General features: G+C 42.1%; 1 long non-coding RNA gene across 3 annotated transcripts; it reads right to left on the bottom strand.

Annotated features, from left to right (window-relative positions):
- Window positions 1-3,855: 3,855 nt before the first annotated feature.
- LOC109774756 (uncharacterized) lies at window positions 3,856-6,523 on the bottom strand. Of its 3 annotated transcripts, none has more exons than XR_012187375.1 (7): window positions 6,237-6,523; window positions 5,418-5,605; window positions 5,219-5,337; window positions 4,410-4,498; window positions 4,178-4,296; window positions 4,042-4,111; window positions 3,856-3,967 (listed from the first exon to the last, which is right to left on the bottom strand). It is a non-coding gene; the product is annotated as an uncharacterized lncRNA (long non-coding RNA). The 3 variants fall into 3 exon arrangements; XR_012187374.1 differs by having other exon boundaries at window positions 5,418-5,591; window positions 6,237-6,522; XR_012187373.1 differs by having other exon boundaries at window positions 5,219-5,350; window positions 5,418-5,591; window positions 6,237-6,522.
- Between the last annotated feature and the right edge of the window lie 294 nt (window positions 6,524-6,817).

A 6,817-nucleotide genomic window follows, 5' to 3' on the forward strand; every position in this document is an offset into this window, starting at 1 on the left:
GGCTCAACAATCTGCAGCCTCAAGCACGGCATTGTTGCAAGTGTCGGGCTGATGATCATCTGTCAAAGAACTGTACAGTAGTGCACTATTGCTACATTTGCAACAATTACAAGCACGCGTTATTTCGTTACCCAGTGTTGAAGCAAACGCGTCCTCTGGCGGCTTTCTATGGACACGGAACTAATGCTACCAGGTTCGTTTTAGATCCCTGAGTATGTGTGCAAGGACATCAAATGTGCTCCATCGAACGCTCCATCGAATGTACTCTATGAACACAACTTTACCCGGCCCCTAGACAAGTTGGAGGTGGCTTAATGTGATGCCGGATTGGCCTCTAGTTCACCTAGGTACCACTTTTGCCTACCTAGCCTGCGCTGCTAACCGCCATGACCTGGTATGTTTCCTAAATCTCTACTTACTCGTTCTGGTAAGCGAGATGACGGAGCTCTGGCTATTATATACACGCCGCAGCGTCTACCTCGCCCTGCACATTCTGAAGATACAAGCCGATGCTCTTGCTCATGGCGATGAAGACGGTGGCCATGGTGGCACGCGCACTCTTGCTCGTCACGGTCGTCGCATCGTGTGCGGTGACGAAAGTTTCCGGCGAGCCATCTCCGGGTAAGTTTTGAGTTTTATCGTCAACTCTTGTGATTCTCTCTCTTACTCTCTCTTCCGTCTCCAGTTTCCCGCACCATCTACATCGGCGCAAGCGGGCTCAGGACTGTTCAGCAAGCAGTTAACGTTGTTCCAGCCAACAACACTGCATGGGTGCGCAACCACGTCGCCGCAGGGGTCTACAGGTACTCTGCTTTCGAACGTTTGCACATATCTTCCAGGTTCTAATCCCTTGGTTGCAGGGAGAAGGTGTCAATAGTCAACAAACCTTACGTCCTGCCGGAAGGTGAAGGCCGAGAACGAACGATCATTGAGTGCGGTGGCGGAGCTTCACTAGGTCTAAGGGGGGCTATAGCCCCCCTACCCTAGAGAAAGTATATGAAATACCATTAATTGGTAAGCTAAAATTTTAAAAATTATCATAGTTTAAGCAGAATATGCCCTTTTGGCTCCCCATAACTCTGCTTTGCCCCCTCAACAATCTCTATCAAGCTCCGCCACTGATTGAGTGGGGAGATTTCATGGTGGCGCCGGGCGATCCGCTTGGAAGGCCCGCGCGTGCAACTAACGAAACAGCTACTGTCAACGTAAACACCCAGAACTTCATGGCCCGTGCTATTGGGTTCAAGGTACACTTTTTTTGCTTGTTTTACTTATTTGATGTAGCCAATTGATTCTTTGCGTCACGATTCGTGGGTTTGGACCAGGTGGCGCCAGTCGGGTTTTCACACATGTCCGTGCGTTGCAAAGGGATAATAAAATTACATGCCTCTAGCTCAATATAAGAATGGATCAATACCCCCACATGTCCGTATTCTCTAGTTTAACATGGCGCACTTTAATTAGAGCCAAACCAGTATGTTCTCTTTTATTGGCACGTGTCCACAATTTTTTTCAATTATAATTAACCAGCATATTCTCTTTTATTGGCACATGGAAGCTGCCACCGTCAATAATTTATGGCGTCTCTTATTCTGAACAAGCCGACCTAGCTCGATATGCCGGATGCGGAGCAGGCCCAGTATGGGAGTGATCGAACTTACGACCTCAAGACCCAACCACATGTTGCTAGCCACTCAAACAAACACGTCCTCCTAACCAATGGTCGGCGTGAATATTTAAGAATCTAATGCAACGTCAGATTCGAAACTTTTTTTTTTGAACTTTAAGAAAATGATAACTATGAACTGCCAAATATACTTGGCAACGTGAACAATTTTCCAAATTATGTACAGTTTTTGAAAATTCCATACATTTAAAAGCACGAACAAAAAAATTTTATGGAATTTTTTTGTAATTCACAACCATTTCTTAAAAGCATGAAACTTTTTATAAAAATACCAACATTTTCTGAATTTGTGAATAATTTTTAGAAATGGGAACATGTTTTGAAAATTTAGAAGAAATTTAGAAATGTGTTTCTTCATCCAAAATCTATTTTTAATTTTTGAACATGTCACAAAAACAAGAATATTTTTCGAATTTGTAACATTTTTAAAATCTTGAACAAATTTCGAAAAGCCCAATCACTTTTTTTTATAAAATCGGAGTAGTTTTTTAAATTTGAAAAACATCGGAATGGCAAAAAATTTAAGAGTGCAAACATTTTCGAAATAGGAACAAAAGTTTGGAGTTCGTAAGATGAACTACCGAATATACTTGGCAACGTGAACAATTCCAAATTACGAACAGTTTTTTGAAAATTACATACATTTTTGCAAGAAACAAGAACAAAAAATATGAACGGAAGATTTCTTGAATTTCACATACATTTCTTAAAAACATGAACCTTTTATAAAAAATATGAACATTTTAAGTTGTGAACACTTTTATAAAATGGGAACATGTTTTGAACATTCAGAAGAAATTCAGAAAATGTGTTTCTTTAATGCAAATATTATTTACAATTTTTGAACATATCGCTAAAACAAAATATTTTCCTAATTTGGGACATATTTGGGACATTTTTTAAAATCTAATACAAACATTTTCTAAAAATGGGAATAATTTTTGAAAATTTTGAAAAAAGAATGGAATGACAAGAAAATCCAAACATTTTTAAAAATAGGAACACATTTTTGTAATTCGTAACATTTTAGGAAATTTTGAATAAAATTGAAATGACGAACATTTTTTGAAAATTTTGATTTGCATAAAAAGTTATAAAAAATAGACTTGGAATGAAAAAAAAAGAAAAAAAATAGAAAGAAACAGAAAAGGAAAAATTGAAACGCGACACAGAAAAAATGGGCGGCCCAGTCTTGGGCGCCATGTGCGTACCTCGAACTATTTGCCGTAGATTGCGGGAAATAGAATTTTTATTGCTGTGTGGGCAGAAACAAATGGGCTGACTCTACTAGGCCATAGGGCGTGCGGCCCATGTACGTAATTTTGCACAAATCGTTTTTCCTTTGCTAACAGACAGACGTACAAAAATTTAGTACCACCTCGGATAGAAAAAAATATATTTTAACGGTGAACGGATGAAAGAAATCGGAGAAACGCATCTTGGTTTATTAGTAGGTATAAATATAGATATAGATATAGAGGTATAGATATAGAAATATGTTGTGTCTCCCTAGCCCGTTAGCCCGTGCACTTGTTTTCTTGTTTTTTCTGAAATGTTCATGCATGTTCTTTTTTGTGATTGACAGTAATTATTTATTTGGGTGTGAAAATTAGCAGCTCTGTTTAGTCTTACCATGACTACAGTGCTACTGTAGTCTCAGTTTTTATATCATGTTTGTTGCTTCAGAAATGAATTGGACGAGGTAGAAAGATTTTGTGGTTATTAGTCAGTTCTTTTTTCTCAGCTTGGTTTCTAGTCAGTTCTTTTCCAGCTTTTATAAGCTTACTAGCAAAAAGGCCCGTGCGTTGCAACGGGAGAAACAAATCTTGCACGTCCTAGTTTGTGTTTCCACTTCAATGGCACATATTATGACTGAAATTTGTTGGCAGATAAAAAAGAGCAATTCGCTTTAGTACTAACTTCCACTTTGCACACTTTTTCAACTTGTAATGTAGTGTAATCATTTGTCCTGTAGGTATAGCTTCAAAATCAGAAATAGCTAGCAGGGACCCGAAATCATCTGATCACCAGCTGCTCTGCTCAGCTCACTGTGACTTCATTTGTACACTTTGTTCGTTCACTCAATATAAGAGATGAGAGAGATACAGTAGTATTCATAAGAGAATCGATTCACCAACTGATGGTTACTCATCACATTACAAAGAGAGAAATAATGTAACAGGTTGGCCAACGATACCGTGATGTCGTTGTGATGGCCACACCCGTCAAGTTATCCTGTGGGATGCTGCCGCCGATCTGCTGACCCTGATCCGATCGAACCTGAACAGCCACCGGAAAAAGGAGTCAGCGAGTCATGTACGCCTCCTTCATACAGTCTACGATCTTCATAACACCTCTCTGCATGGTATCACCGCGGCAATCGCCGGAGTTGTCCATGCGACCACTGACGATGTGCACCCCTCCCTGCAAATGGATCGTCGTTATCCATTGTACGCTTCAGTAGGTGCAGCAAGTGTACCAAGAACCTACACAACTACTCATTGATCGGTCCAACGCTGCGAGTGTGGGGGTTCAATCGCTTGCTGCGTCTTCTGCTACAGGTAGCCCACTCAATACTTCAGCAGGTTCTTCAATCGCAAGTCCAATATCTGAGCAGCAAAAAAAAAGTAAAAGACCTGAGCAGCAAAAATTTACGAGTGAAGTTACCACCAGTGGAATTCAGAACAAGATAGATCAGCCGAGGTTAATGCACTACATCAACCTGACTCAAACTCCATGTTGATTATTCAGCAGCATATCTTGTTGCGGTTGTCCTCCCAACAAATCAATCCATGCGATGGTCTTGTTAGACTGTAGGAATACAATTACAAACTATAAGAAATGGGAACAACGAACCCTGTACAATTCACAACAGCTATTAATTTCAGGAAACAAACCAAAAAATGGTTTCTAGTTCTAACTGCAATCTACTTTCAGGGATTCACATTAGTGCAGATCACTCAGTACAATATTTTTTGCCTAGTACACTGAAAAATCAAGGGGGCAAGTAAGTGCAGTCCCATAGCAAAATTCCTCTATACAGAAAACAACTTCTCAATACAGAAAACAGTAACTGTCAGAAGTTCAGAACAGAACTCGCAATGGATAACAGCATTCAGAAGGTTGTATCTTTCACTATACTCAACGAAAATTTCAGATAAATTATCCTTGGAAATTTCAAACCAAATACTGAAAATACATCCATAGACCCATGGACAGATTCAGCCTTGAAGTTACTTTAAAACGCCGCGCAAAATAGGAAGTCATGCCTGAAACTGCAGTCTGACGAAGACTAACAATAAGTTCAGATAGGCATATCTCCTAGGACATCTGACGAAAAATTGCAAATAAATATTCGTTCGAAAGGTCTTGTAAAGATATACAACTTCTATTTTAATGGTCCGGTCATATTCAACACCTAAAACCCTCAAAACGCAATCGATCAGTTACTGCACGCACTGCAAACAGAGTTGTGCAAAACAGACTTGCGAAAACAAACAACAGGAATGGAAGGATTACTTCACTTCATACCTACAACAGATCACGCCCCTGCCTTCTCTATTTTGCTCTTTCTATCTCTTCCCTGCAACAAACCTTCTTTCAAGCTGCCTCAAACACCATGGGTTTGGATTGGTGTCCTCCTGAATACTCTGGCCCATGAGGCTTTGTTGTCCTAGTCAGAATTTGAACTTATCAATAGTTTAACCTATCCAGAAAGTGCAATGACAACCTTAAGAATATGCTCTCCTGAATCAGATTGGGATTGGACTGGAGAAGCTCATCTTGGCCTCTTCACATCAGTCGATGCTTGATGCTCCCCAAGCCGAGCCATGGTCTTGATTGCCGCATCCAAACCTGCTGCAGCACACAGCACACTCCTATATTTCGGCAAGCCCAAATTCACCTGCATTATTACATCTGCAAAATATCATTACCAGGATTGCAGAACAAATACACAAGGTTTCGCACTTTTGCTGGGACTAAACTACATAGTACATACTGAGACATAAGCCATGTACCGAAATAATTACTCTATACCCAAAACCAAATAATAATCTAACTCAAAATAGCTCTTTCATGTATCACATGTTTAGATTCAAATACTGCAGCTGTCGACACCTCTACAACAATACTATGTTATCCTCCATTAATCATTCATATGATCCTTAGATCATCGATCCACCAGTACTGGTACTACATGAGTCAGGAAAGAAATCTTCCCTTTTCACAACAAGGATAGCACACTACCCACTTCCTTATTTGTACAATGTACTGTGTGTCATAGTACAAAGCCTATACCCCTTCATTAATCACTCACACTCTCCCACTCACTTTGTATTGTCCTCATTCTCTCTTCTCTATACCATTCCCTTGACTGATACATAGCAGCACTAACTGAATTTTGTCGCTGGATCACACAACGTATCACACATTCTAACTGTCCATGTAAGATTTGGCACACAAGATCATCAAGAAGAGTCTCCCTCAATTGCATATACATGCACAAAAAAGAAGTGGAATTCAGAAATTAATCAAGTAGATGTTGTACCTGAACCTCCTGTAGGATTTGGGGGAGGTTGTCAGCGAGCCAGGCGTCCAAGTCCTCATGCGACAACGGCGCGTCGACAGAGAGGATGCGCAGGATCTCGGCGGGCGCCATGGTGGAGGTCATGGCGGATTGGGCGGCGCCGGATCGGGTAGAGGAGGTGGAGGGCGCGCGGATCCGGGAGGGAGATGCCGGATCTGCCCGCTGGAGGTCCCGTGGCGGCGTTCGAACCTCCAGGGTGAGCTGGAGGACTGGGCATTGGCGCTGGCGCTGAGCTCCTGGAGATAAGGAGAGAAAAGGAGATATAGAGAGAGAGAGAGGAAAGAGAGAAGGAAGGGGAGCGGCGGCGTGACCTGGGAGTCGCCGGCGGCGGCGCCGGTTGCCGGACGATGCGCGAGGGAGGCCGGGGAGGAGGCGCACGTGAGGAGGAGCTTCGGGTCGGGCGCTCTGCGGGCGCTGGTGGTGGTGGCGTGCGGGAGCGGCGGCACTCGGGCCTCGGCGGGCTGGATCTGGGTCGAAACGTTTTTTCCACTTTAAAAAGGACCGCGGGTTGAATATCAAAAACCGTAGGGACTTTTCCGGAA

Source organism: Aegilops tauschii, chromosome 6 (assembly GCF_002575655.3).
Source record: "Aegilops tauschii subsp. strangulata cultivar AL8/78 chromosome 6, Aet v6.0, whole genome shotgun sequence".
NCBI lineage: Eukaryota > Viridiplantae > Streptophyta > Magnoliopsida > Poales > Poaceae > Aegilops > Aegilops tauschii.